Source organism: Calliopsis andreniformis, unplaced genomic scaffold (assembly GCF_051401765.1).
Source record: "Calliopsis andreniformis isolate RMS-2024a unplaced genomic scaffold, iyCalAndr_principal scaffold0014, whole genome shotgun sequence".
Lineage (NCBI taxonomy): Eukaryota > Metazoa > Arthropoda > Insecta > Hymenoptera > Andrenidae > Calliopsis > Calliopsis andreniformis.
In genome coordinates, this window is record NW_027480427.1 from 6509362 (window position 1) to 6523469 (window position 14108).

Sequence of the window (14108 nt, forward strand, 5' to 3'; positions counted from 1 at the left end):
TAGCTATTCGATGTGCTGGAGCAACGCCCTAGAGTGAAGCCTAGGTTGTCCGGAACGTAGAAATGCCCATTACTTTCACACTGGTTGAAATTATTAGTTTTATATGATGGAAAAACTGTTCCATTTATTTTGTATTTTATACTTCGGGCATTGACTTCTAAGGCCCTAACTATTCAATCTGTAGGAGCAACGCCCTAGGGTGTAGCCTAGGTTGCCCGTAAAGTAGAAATGACCATAGCTTTCATACTGGTTGCAATTATTCGGTTTATATGATGGAAAAACTGTTGCATCTTTATTGAATTTTATGCTTCTGGCGTTGACTTCTAAGGCCCTCACTATTCTATCTGGTGGATCAACGACCTAGGGTGAAGCCTAGGTTGCTCGGAATGTAGAAATGACCATAACATTCACACTGGTTGCAATTAATCCTTTTATACGATGGAAAAACTGTTGTATTTTTATTGCATTTTATGCTTCCGGCGTTGACTTCTAAGGCCCTAACTATTCAATCTGTTGGAGCAACGCGCAAGGGTGAAGCCTAGGTTGCCCGGAAAGTAGAAATGACGTTAACTTTCATACTGGTTGCAATTATTCGTTGTATGCGATGGAAAAACTGTTGTATTTATATTGTATTTTATGCTTCTGGCGTTGACTTCTAATGCACTAACTATTCGATCTGGCGGACCAACGCCCTAAAGTGAAGCCGAGGTTTCCCGGAACGTAGAAATGGCCATCACTTTCAAACTGGTTGCAATTATTCCTGTTATATGATGGAAAAACTGTTGTATTTTTATTGCATTTTATGCTTCGGGCATTGACTTCTAAGGCCCTAACTATTCAAACTGCTGGAGCAACGCCCTGTGGTGTAGCCTAGGTTGCCCGGAAAGTAGAAATGATCGTAACTTTCATACTGGTTGCAATTATTCGTTTTATATGATGGAAAAACTGTTGTATTTATATTGCATTTTATGCTGCTGGCGTTCACTTCTTAGGCCCTAACTATTCGATCTGGTGGAACAACGCCCTGTGGTGAACCCTAGGTTGCCCGGAACGTAGAAATGACCATAACTTTCACACTGGTTGCTATTATTCGTTTTATACGATGGAAAAACTGTTCTATTTATTTTGTATATTATGCTTCGGGCGTTGACTTCTAAGGAACTAACTGTTTGATCTGGTGGAGCAACGCCCTAGAGTGAAGCCTACGTTGCCCGGAACGTAGAAATGACCATAACTTTCACACTGGATGCTATTATTCGTTCTATACGATGGAAAAACTGTTATATTTATATTGTATCTTATGCTTCTGGCGTTGACTTCTTAGGCCCTAACAATTCGATCTGGTGGAACAACGCCCTAGAGTGAAGCCTAGGTTGCCTGGAACGTACAAATGACCATCACTTCCACACGGGTTGCAATTATTCCTGTCATAGGATGGAAAGACTGTTGTATTTTTATCGTATTTTATGCTTCAGGCGTTGACTTCTGAGGCCGTAGCTATTCGATGTGGTGGAAGAACGCCATAGAGTGAAGCCTAGGTTGCCCGGAACGTAGAAATGACCATAACATTCATACTGGTTGCAATTATACGTTTTATATGATGGAAGAACTGTTGTATTTATATTGTATTTTATGCTGCTGGCGTTCACTTCTTAGGCCCTAACTATTCGATCTGGTGGAACAACGACCTGGGGTGAAGCCTAGGTTGCCCGGAACGTAGAAATGACCAAAACTTTCACACTGGTTGCTATTATTCGTTTTATACGATGGAAAAACTGTTATATTTATATTGAATTTTATGCTTCTGGCGTTGCCTTCTTATGCCCTAACTGTTCTATCTGGTGGAACAACGCCCTAGAGTGAAGCCTAGGTTACCCGGAACGTAGAAATGACCAGTACTTTCACACTGTTTGCAATTATTCCTGCTATACGATTGAAAAACTGTTGCATCTTTATTGAATTTTATGCTTCTGGCGTTGACTTCTAAGGCCCTAACTATTCTCTCTGGTGGACCAACGCCCTAGAGTGTAGCCTAGGTTGCTCGGAATGTAGAAATGACCATAACATTCACACTGGTTGAAATTATTCGTTTTATACGATGGAAAAACTGTTATATTTATATTGTATTTTATGCTTCTGGCGTTGATTTCTTAGGCCCTAACTATTCAATCTGGTGGAACAACGCCCTAGAGTGAGGCCTAGGTTGCCCGGAACGTAGAAATGACAATCACTTCCATACTGGTAGCAATTATTCGTTTTATACGATGGAAAAACTGTTGTATTTATATTGTATTTTATGCTTCTGGCGTTGGCTTCTAAGGCTCTAACTATTCAATCTGTTGGAGCAACGCGCAAGGGTGAAGCCTAGGTTGCCCGGAAAGTAGAAATGACGTTAACTTTCATACTGGTTGCAATTATTCGTTTTATACGATGGAAAAACTGTTGTATTTATATTGTATTTTATGCTTCTGGCGCTGACTTCTAATGCACTAACTATTCGATCTGGCGGAGCAACGCCCTAGAGTGAAGCCGAGGTTTCCCGGAACGTAGAAATGACCATCACTTTCAAACTGGTTGCAATTATTCCTGTTATATGATGGAAAAACTGTTGTATTTTTATTGCATTTTATGCTTCGGGCATTGACTTCTAAGGCCCTAACTATTCAAACTGCTGGAGCAACGCCCTATGGTGTAGCCTAGGTTGCCCGGAATGTAGAAATGACCATAACTTTCGTACTGGTTGCAATTACTCGTTTTATACGATTGAAAAACTGTTGTATTTATTTTGTAATTTATGCTTCGGCCGTTGACTTCTAAGGCACTAACTATTCGATCTGTTGGAGCAACGCCCTAGGGTGAAGCCTAGGTTGCCCGGAACGTAGAAATGACCATAACATTCACACTGGTTGCTATTATTCGTTTTATACGATGGAAACACTGTTGCATTTTTATTGCATTTTATGCGTCGGGCGTTGACTTCTACAGCCCTAACTATTCAATCTGTTGGAGCGACGCCCTAGGGTGAAGCCTAGGTTGCCCGGAACTTAGAAATGACCATAACTTTCTCACTGATTGCTATTATTCGTTCTATACGATGGAAAAACTGTTATATTTATATTGTATTTTATGCTTCTGGCGGTGCCTTCTTAGGCCCTAAGTGTTCGATTTGTTGGAACAACGCCCTAGAGTGAAGCCTACGTTGCCCGGAACGTAGAAATGACCATAACTTTCACACTGGTTGCAATTATTCCTGTCATAGGATGGAAAGACTGTTGTATTTTTATCGTATTTTATGCTTCAGGCGTTGACTTCTGAGGCCGTAGCTATTCGATGTGGTGGAAGAACGCCATAGAGTGAAGCCTAGGTTGCCCGGAACGTAGAAATGACCATAACATTCATAGTGGTTGCAAATATACGTTTTATATGATGGAAGAACTGTTGTATTTATATTGTATTTTATGCTGCTGGCGTTCACTTCTTAGGCCCTAACTATTCGATCTGGTGGAACAACGACCTGGGGTGAAGCCTAGGTTGCCCGGAACGTAGAAATGACCATAACTTTCACACTGGTTGCTATTATTCGTTTTATACGATGGAAAAACTGTTATATTTATATTGAATTTTATGCTTCTGGCGTTGCCTTCTTATGCCCTAACTGTTCGATCTGGTGGAACAACGCCCTAGAGTGTAGCCTAGGTTACCCGGAACGTAGAAATGACCAGTACTTTCACACTGTTTGCAATTATTCCTGCTATACGATTGAAAAACTGTTGCATCTTTATTGAATTTTATGCTTCTGGCGTTGACTTCTAAGGCCCTAACTATTCTCTCTGGTGGATCAACGCCCTAGAGTGTAGCCTAGGTTGCTCGGTATGTAGAAATGACCACAACCTTCATACTGGTTGCAATTACTCGTTTTATATGATAGAAGAACTGTTGTATTTATATTGTATTTTATGCTTCTGGCGTTCACTTCTTAGGCCCTAACTATTCGATCTGGTGGAACAACGCCCTGGGGTGAAGCCTAGGTTGCCGGAACGTAGAAATGATCATAACTTTCACACTGGTTGTTATTATTCGTTTTATACGATGGAAAAACTGTTCTATTTATTTTGTATTTTATGCTTCGGGCGTTGACTTCTAAGGAACTACCTGTTTGATCTGGTGGAGCAACGCCCTAGAGTGAAGCCTAGGTTGCCCGGAACGTAGAAATGACCACAACTTTCACACTGGATGCTATTATTCGTTCCATACGATGGAAAAACTGTTATATTTATATTGTATCTTATGCTTCTGGCGTTGACATCTTAGGCCCTAACAATTCGATCTGGTGGAACAACGCCCTAGAGTGAAGCCTAGGTTGCCTGGAACGTACAAATGACCATCACTTCCACACGGGTTGCAATTATTCCTGTTATAGGATGGAAAGACTGTTGTATTTTTATTGTATTTTATGCTTCAGGCGTTGACTTCTGAGGCCGTAGCTATTCGATGTGGTGGAAGAACGCCATAGAGTGAAGCCTAGGATGCCTGGAACGTACAAATGACCATAACATTCACACTGGTTGAAATTATTCGTTTTATACGATGGAAAAACTGTTACATTTATATTGTATTTTATGCTTCTGGCGTTGATTTCTTAGGCCCTAACTATTCAATCTGGTGGAACAACGCCCTAGAGTGAGGCCTAGGTTGCCCGGAACGTAGAAATGACCATCACTTCCATACAGGTAGCAATTATTCGTTTTATACGATGGAAAAACTGTTGGGTTTATATTGTATTTTATGCTTCTGGCGTTGACTTCTAAGGCACTAACTATTCGGTCTGGTGGAGCAACGCCCTAGGGTGAAGCCTAGGTTGTCCGGAACGTAGAAATGACGTTAACTTTCGTACTGGTTGCAATTACTCGTTTTTTATACGATTGAAGAACTGTTGTATTTATATTGTATTTTATGCTTCTGGCGTTGACTTCTTATGCCCTAACTATTCCATCTGGTGGAACACCGCCCTATGGTAAAGCCTAGGTTGCCCGGAACGTATAAATGACCATAACTTTCACACCGGTAGCAATTATTCGTTTTATACGATGGAATAACTGTTCTAATTATTTTGTATTTTATGCTTCGGGCGTTGACTTCTAACGCCCTAAATATTCAATCTGCTGAAGCAACGCCCTAGGGTGATGCCTAGGTTGCCCGGAAAGTAGAAATGACGTTATCTTTCACACCGGTAGCAATTATACGTTTTATACAATGGAAAAACTGTACTATTTATTTTGTATTTTATGCTTAGGGCGTTGACTGCTAAGGCCCTAACTATTCAATTTGTTGGATCAACGCCCTAGAGTGAAGCCTAGGTTGCTCGGAATGTAGAAATGACCATAACATTCACACTGGTTGAAATTACTCGTTTAATACGATGGAAAAGCTGTTGCATCTTCATTGTATTTTATGATTCTGGCGTTGACTTCTAAGGCCCTAACTATTCGATCTGGTGGAGCAACGCCCTAGAGTGAAGCCTAGGTTGCCCGGAACGTAGAAATGACCATCACTTTCAAGCTGGTTGCAACTAATCCTTTTATACGATGGAAAAACTGTTGCATTTTTATTGCATTTTATGCTTCGGCCATTCACTTTTAAGGCACTAACTATTCAATCTGTTGGAGCAACGCCCTAGGGCGTAGCCTAGGTTGCCCGGAAAGTAGAAATGACCACAACCTTCATACTGGTTGCAATTACTCGTTTTATATGATAGAAAAACTGTTGTATTTATATTGTATTTTATGCTTCTGGCGTTCACTTCTTAGGCCCTAACTATTCGATCTGGTGGAACAACGCCCTGGGGTGAAGCCTAGGTTGCCGGAACGTAGAAATGATCATAACTTTCACACTGGTTGTTATTATTCGTTTTATACGATGGAAAAACTGTTCTATTTATTTTGTATTTTATGCTTCGGGCGTTGACTTCTAAGGAACTAACTGTTTGATCTGGTGGAGCCACGCCCTAGAGTGAAGCCTAGGTTGCCCGGAACGTAGAAATGACCACAACTTTCACACTGGATGCTATTATTCGTTCCATACGATGGAAAAACTGTTATATTTATATTGTATCTTATGCTTCTGGCGTTGACATCTTAGGCCCTAACAATTCGATCTGGTGGAACAACGCCCTAGAGTGAAGCCTAGGTTGCCTGGAACGTACAAATGACCATCACTTCCACACGGGTTGCAATTATTCCTGTTATAGGATGGAAAGACTGTTGTATTTTTATTGTATTTTATGCTTCAGGCGTTGACTTGTGAGGCCGTAGCTATTCGATGTGGTGGAAGAACGCCATAGAGTGAAGCCTAGGATGCCTGGAACGTACAAATGACCATAACATTCACACTGGTTGAAATTATTCGTTTTATACGATGGAAAAACTGTTATATTTATATTGTATTTTATGCTTCTGGCGTTGATTTCTTAGGCCATAACTATTCAATCTGGTGGAACAACGCCCTAGAGTGAGGCCTAGGTTGCACGGAACGTAGAAATGACCATAACTTTCACACTGGTTGAAATTATTCGTTTAATACGATGGAAAAGCTGTTGCATCTTTATTGTATTTTATGCTTCTGGCGTTGACTTCTAAGGCCCCATCTATTCGATCTGGTGGAGCAACGCCCTAGAGTGAAGCCTAGGTTGCCCGGAACGTAGAAATGACCATCACTTTCAAACTGGTTGCAATTAATCCTTTTATACGATGGAAAAACTGTTGTATTTTTATTGCATTTTATGCTTCCGGCGTTGACTTCTGAGGCCCTAACTATTCAATCTGTTGGAGCAACGCGCAAGGGTGAAGCCTAGGTTGCCCGGAAAGTAGAAATGACGTTAACTTTCATACTGGTTGCAATTATTCGTTGTATACGATGGAAAAACTGTTGTATTTATATTGTATTTTATGCTTCTGGCGTTGACTTCTAATGCACTAACTATTCGATCTGGCGGAGCAACGCCCTAAAGAGAAGCCGAGGTTTCCCGGAACGTAGAAATGGCCATCTCTTTCAAACTGGTTGCAATTATTCCTGTTATATGATGGAAAAACTGTTGTATTTTTATTGCATTTTATGCTTCGGGCATTGACTTCTAAGGCCCTAACTATTCAAACTGGTGGAGCAACGCCCTGTGGTGTAGCCTAGGTTGCCCGGAAAGTAGAAATGATCATAACTTTCATACTGGTTGCAATTATTCGTTTTATATGATGGAAAAACTGTTGTATTTATATTGCATTTTATGCTGCTGGCGTTCACTTCTTAGGCCCTAACTATTCGATCTGGTGGAACAACGCCCTGTGGTGAACCCTAGGTTACCCGGAACGTAGAAATGACCATAACTTTCACACTGGTTGCTATTATTCGTTTTATACGATGGAAAAACTGTTCTATTTATTTTGTATTTTATGCTTCGGGCGTTGACTTCTAAGGAACTAACTGTTTGATCTGGTGGAGCAACGCCCTAGAGTGAAGCCTACGTTGCCCGGAACGTAGAAATGACCATAACTTTCACACTGGATGCTATTATACGTTCTATACGATGGAAAAACTGTTATATTTATATTGTATCTTATGCTTCTGGCGTTGACTTCTTAGGCCCTAACAATTCGATCTGGTGGAACAACGCCCTAGAGTGAAGCCTAGGTTGCCTGGAACGTACAAATGACCATCACTTCCACACGGGTTGCAATTATTCCTGTCATAGGATGGAAAGACTGTTGTATTTTTATCGTATTTTATGCTTCAGGCGTTGACTTCTGAGGCCGTAGCTATTCGATGTGGTGGAAGAACGCCATAGAGTGAAGCCTAGGTTGCCCGGAACGTAGAAATGACCATAACATTCATACTGGTTGCAATTATACGTTTTATATGATGGAAGAACTGTTGTATTTATATTGTATTTTATGCTGCTGGCGTTCACTTCTTAGGCCCTAACTATTCGATCTGGTGGAACAACGACCTGGGGTGAAGCCTAGGTTGCCCGGAACGTAGAAATGACCATAACATTCACACTGGTTGAAATTATTCGTTTTATACGATGGAAAAACTGTTATATTTATATTGTATTTTATGCTTCTGGCGTTGATTTCTTAGGCCCTAACTATTCAATCTGGTGGAACAACGCCCTAGAGTGAGGCCTAGGTTGCCCGGAACGTAGAAATGACCATCACTTCCATACTGGTAGCAATTATTCGTTTTATACGATGGAAAGACTGTTGTGTTTATATTGTATTTTATGCTTCTGGCGTTGCCTTCTTATGCCCTAACTGTTCGATCTGGTGGAACAACGCCCTAGAGTGAAGCCTAGGTTACCGGGAACGTAGAAATGACCAGTGCTTTCACACTGTTTGCAATTATTCCTGCTATACGATAGAAAAACTGTTGCATCTTTATTGAATTTTATGCTTCTGGCGTTGACTTCTAAGGCCCTAACTATTCTCTCTGGTGGACCAACGCCCTAGAGTGTAGCCTAGGTTGCTCGGAATGTAGAAATGACCATAACATTCACACTGGTTGAAATTATTCGTTTTATACGATGGAAAAACTGTTATATTTATATTGTATTTTATGCTTCTGGCGTTGATTTCTTAGGCCCTACCTATTCAATCTGGTGGAACAACGCCCTAGAGTGAGGCCTAGGTTGCCCGGAACGTAGAAATGACAATCACTTCCATACTGGTAGCAATTATTCGTTTTATACGATGGAAAAACTGTTGTATTTATAGTGTATTTTATGCTTCTGGCGTTGGCTTCTAAGGCACTAACTATTCAATCTGTTGGAGCAACGCGCAAGGGTGAAGCCTAGGTTGCCCGGAAAGTAGAAATGACGTTAACTTTCATACTGGTTGCAATTATTCGTTTTATACGATGGAAAAACTGTTGTATTTATATTGTATTTTATGCTTCTGGCGCTGACTTCTAATGCACTAACTATTCGATCTGGCGGAGCAACGCCCTAGAGTGAAGCCGAGGTTTCCCGGAACGTAGAAATGACCATCACTTTCAAACTGGTTGCAATTATTCCTGTTATATGATGGAAAAACTGTTGTATTTTTATTGCATTTTATGCTTCGGGCATTGACTTCTAAGGCCCTAACTATTCAAACTGCTGGAGCAACGCCCTATGGTGTAGCCTAGGTTGCCCGGAAAGTAGAAATGACCATAACTTTCGTACTGGTTGCAATTACTCGTTTTATACGATTGAAAAACTGTTGTATTTATTTTGTAATTTATGCTTCGGCCGTTGACTTCTAAGGCACTAACTATTCGATCTGTTGGAGCAACGCCCTAGGGTGAAGCCTAGGTTGCCCGGAACGTAGAAATGACCATAACATTCACACTGGTTGCTATTATTCGTTTTATACGGTGGAAACACTGTTGCATTTTTATTGCATTTTATGCGTCGGGCGTTGACTTCTAAGGCCCTAACTATTCAATCTGTTGGAGCGACGCCCTAGGGTGAAGCCTAGGTTGCCCGGAACTTAGAAATGACCATAACTTTCTCACTGATTGCTATTATTCGTTCTATACGATGGAAAAACTGTTATATTTATATTGTATTTTATGCTTCTGGCGGTGCCTTCTTAGGCCCTAAGTGTTCGATTTGTTGGAACAACGCCCTAGAGTGAAGCCTACGTTGCCCGGAACGTAGAAATGACCATCACTTTCACACTGGTTGCAATTATTCCTGTCATAGGATGGAAAGACTGTTGTATTTTTATCGTATTTTATGCTTCAGGCGTTGACTTCTGAGGCCGTAGCTATTCGATGTGGTGGAAGAACGCCATAGAGTGAAGCCTAGGTTGCCCGGAACGTAGAAATGACCATAACATTCATAGTGGTTGCAAATATACGTTTTATATGATGGAAGAACTGTTGTATTTATATTGTATTTTATGCTGCTGGCGTTCACTTCTTAGGCCCTAACTATTCGATCTGGTGGAACAACGACCTGGGGTGAAGCCTAGGTTGCCGGAACGTAGAAATGACCATAACTTTCACACTGGTTGCTATTATTCGTTTTATACGATGGAAAAACTGTTATATTTATATTGAATTTTATGCTTCTGGCGTTGCCTTCTTATGCCCTTACTGTTCGATCTGGTGGAACAACGCCCTAGAGTGAAGCCTAGGTTATCCGGAACGTAGAAATGACCAGTACTTTCACACTGTTTGCAATTATTCCTGCTATATGATTGAAAAACTGTTGCATCTTTATTGAATTTTATGCTTCTGGCGTTGACTTCTAAGGCCCTAACTATTCTCTCTGGTGGATCAACGCCCTAGAGTGTAGCCTAGGTTGCTCGGAATGTAGAAATGACCATAACATTCACACTGGTTGAAATTACTCGTTTTATATGATAGAAAAACTGTTGTATTTATAGTGTATTTTATGCTCCTGGCGTTCACTTCTTAGGCCCTAACTATTCGATCTGGTGGAACAACGCCCTGGGGTGAAGCCTAGGTTGCCGGAACGTAGAAATGACCATAACTTTCACTCTGGTTGTTATTATTCGTTTTATACGATGGAAAAACTGTTCTATTTATTTTGTATTTTATGCTTCGGGCGTTGACTTCTAAGGAACTAACTGTTTGATCTGGTGGAGCAACGCCCTAGAGTGAAGCCTAGGTTGCCCGGAACGTAGAAATGACCACAACTTTCACACTGGATGCTATTATTCGTTCCATACGATGGAAAAACTGTTATATTTATATTGTATCTTATGCTTCTGGCGTTGACATCTTAGGCCCTAACAATTCGATCTGGTGGAACAACGCCCTAGAGTGAAGCCTAGGTTGCCTGGAACGTACAAATGACCATCACTTCCACACGGGTTGCAATTATTCCTGTTATAGGATGGAAAGACTGTTGTATTTTTATTGTATTTTATGCTTCAGGCGTTGACTTCTGAGGCCGTAGCTATTCGATGTGGTGGAAGAACGCCATAGAGTGAAGCCTAGGATGCCTGGAACGTACAAATGACCATAACATTCACACTGGTTGAAATTATTCGTTTTATACGATGGAAAAACTGTTATATTTATATTGTATTTTATGCTTCTGGCGTTGATTTCTTAGGCCATAACTATTCAATCTGGTGGAACAACGCCCTAGAGTGAGGCCTAGGTTGCACGGAACGTAGAAATGACCATAACTTTCACACTGGTTGAAATTATTCGTTTAATACGATGGAAAAGCTGTTGCATCTTTATTGTATTTTATGCTTCTGGCGTTGACTTCTAAGGCCCCATCTATTCGATCTGGTGGAGCAACGCCCTAGAGTGAAGCCTAGGTTGCCCGGAACGTAGAAATGACCATCACTTTCAAACTGGTTGCAATTAATCCTTTTATACGATGGAAAAACTGTTGTATTTTTATTGCATTTTATGCTTCCGGCGTTGACTTCTAAGGCCCTAACTATTCAATCTGTTGGAGCAACGCGCAAGGGTGAAGCCTAGGTTGCCCGGAAAGTAGAAATGACCATCACTTCCATACTGGTAGCAATTATTCGTTTTATACGATGGAAAGACTGTTGTGTTTATATTGTATTTTATGCTTCTGGCGTTGCCTTCTTATGCCCTAACTGTTCGATCTGGTGGAACAACGCCCTAGAGTGAAGCCTAGGTTACCGGGAACGTAGAAATGACCAGTGCTTTCACACTGTTTGCAATTATTCCTGCTATACGATAGAAAAACTGTTGCATCTTTATTGAATTTTATGCTTCTGGCGTTGACTTCTAAGGCCCTAACTATTCTCTCTGGTGGACCAACGCCCTAGAGTGTAGCCTAGGTTGCTCGGAATGTAGAAATGACCATAACATTCACACTGGTTGAAATTATTCGTTTTATACGATGGAAAAACTGTTATATTTATATTGTATTTTATGCTTCTGGCGTTGATTTCTTAGGCCCTAACTATTCAATCTGGTGGAACAACGCCCTAGAGTGAGGCCTAGGTTGCCCGGAACGTAGAAATGACAATCACTTCCATACTGGTAGCAATTATTCGTTTTATACGATGGAAAAACTGTTGTATTTATAGTGTATTTTATGCTTCTGGCGTTGGCTTCTAAGGCACTAACTATTCAATCTGTTGGAGCAACGCGCAAGGGTGAAGCCTAGGTTGCCCGGAAAGTAGAAATGACGTTAACTTTCATACTGGTTGCAATTATTCGTTTTATACGATGGAAAAACTGTTGTATTTATATTGTATTTTATGCTTCTGGCGCTGACTTCTAATGCACTAACTATTCGATCTGGCGGAGCAACGCCCTAGAGTGAAGCCGAGGTTTCCCGGAACGTAGAAATGACCATCACTTTCAAACTGGTTGCAATTATTCCTGTTATATGATGGAAAAACTGTTGTATTTTTATTGCATTTTATGCTTCGGGCATTGACTTCTAAGGCCCTAACTATTCAAACTGCTGGAGCAACGCCCTATGGTGTAGCCTAGGTTGCCCGGAAAGTAGAAATGACCATAACTTTCGTACTGGTTGCAATTACTCGTTTTATACGATTGAAAAACTGTTGTATTTATTTTGTAATTTATGCTTCGGCCGTTGACTTCTAAGGCACTAACTATTCGATCTGTTGGAGCAACGCCCTAGGGTGAAGCCTAGGTTGCCCGGAACGTAGAAATGACCATAACATTCACACTGGTTGCTATTATTCGTTTTATACGATGGAAACACTGTTGCATTTTTATTGCATTTTATGCGTCGGGCGTTGACTTCTAAGGCCCTAACTATTCAATCTGTTGGAGCGACGCCCTAGGGTGAAGCCTAGGTTGCCCGGAACTTAGAAATGACCATAACTTTCTCACTGATTGCTATTATTCGTTCTATACGATGGAAAAACTGTTATATTTATATTGTATTTTATGCTTCTGGCGGTGCCTTCTTAGGCCCTAAGTGTTCGATTTGTTGGAACAACGCCCTAGAGTGAAGCCTACGTTGCCCGGAACGTAGAAATGACCATCACTTTCACACTGGTTGCAATTATTCCTGTCATAGGATGGAAAGACTGTTGTATTTTTATCGTATTTTATGCTTCAGGCGTTGACTTCTGAGGCCGTAGCTATTCGATGTGGTGGAAGAACGCCATAGAGTGAAGCCTAGGTTGCCCGGAACGTAGAAATGACCATAACATTCATAGTGGTTGCAAATATACGTTTTATATGATGGAAGAACTGTTGTATTTATATTGTATTTTATGCTGCTGGCGTTCACTTCTTAGGCCCTAACTATTCGATCTGGTGGAACAACGACCTGGGGTGAAGCCTAGGTTGCCGGAACGTAGAAATGACCATAACTTTCACACTGGTTGCTATTATTCGTTTTATACGATGGAAAAACTGTTATATTTATATTGAATTTTATGCTTCTGGCGTTGCCTTCTTATGCCCTAACTGTTCGATCTGGTGGAACAACGCCCTAGAGTGAAGCCTAGGTTATCCGGAACGTAGAAATGACCAGTACTTTCACACTGTTTGCAATTATTCCTGCTATATGATTGAAAAACTGTTGCATCTTTATTGAATTTTATGCTTCTGGCGTTGACTTCTAAGGCCCTAACTATTCTCTCTGGTGGATCAACGCCCTAGAGTGTAGCCTAGGTTGCTCGGAATGTAGAAATGACCATAACATTCACACTGGTTGAAATTACTCGTTTTATATGATAGAAAAACTGTTGTATTTATAGTGTATTTTATGCTCCTGGCGTTCACTTCTTAGGCCCTAACTATTCGATCTGGTGGAACAACGCCCTGGGGTGAAGCCTAGGTTGCCGGAACGTAGAAATGACCATAACTTTCACTCTGGTTGTTATTATTCGTTTTATACGATGGAAAAACTGTTCTATTTATTTTGTATTTTATGCTTCGGGCGTTGACTTCTAAGGAACTAACTGTTTGATCTGGTGGAGCAACGCCCTAGAGTGAAGCCTAGGTTGCCCGGAACGTAGAAATGACCACAACTTTCACACTGGATGCTATTATTCGTTCCATACGATGGAAAAACTGTTATATTTATATTGTATCTTATGCTTCTGGCGTTGACATCTTAGGCCCTA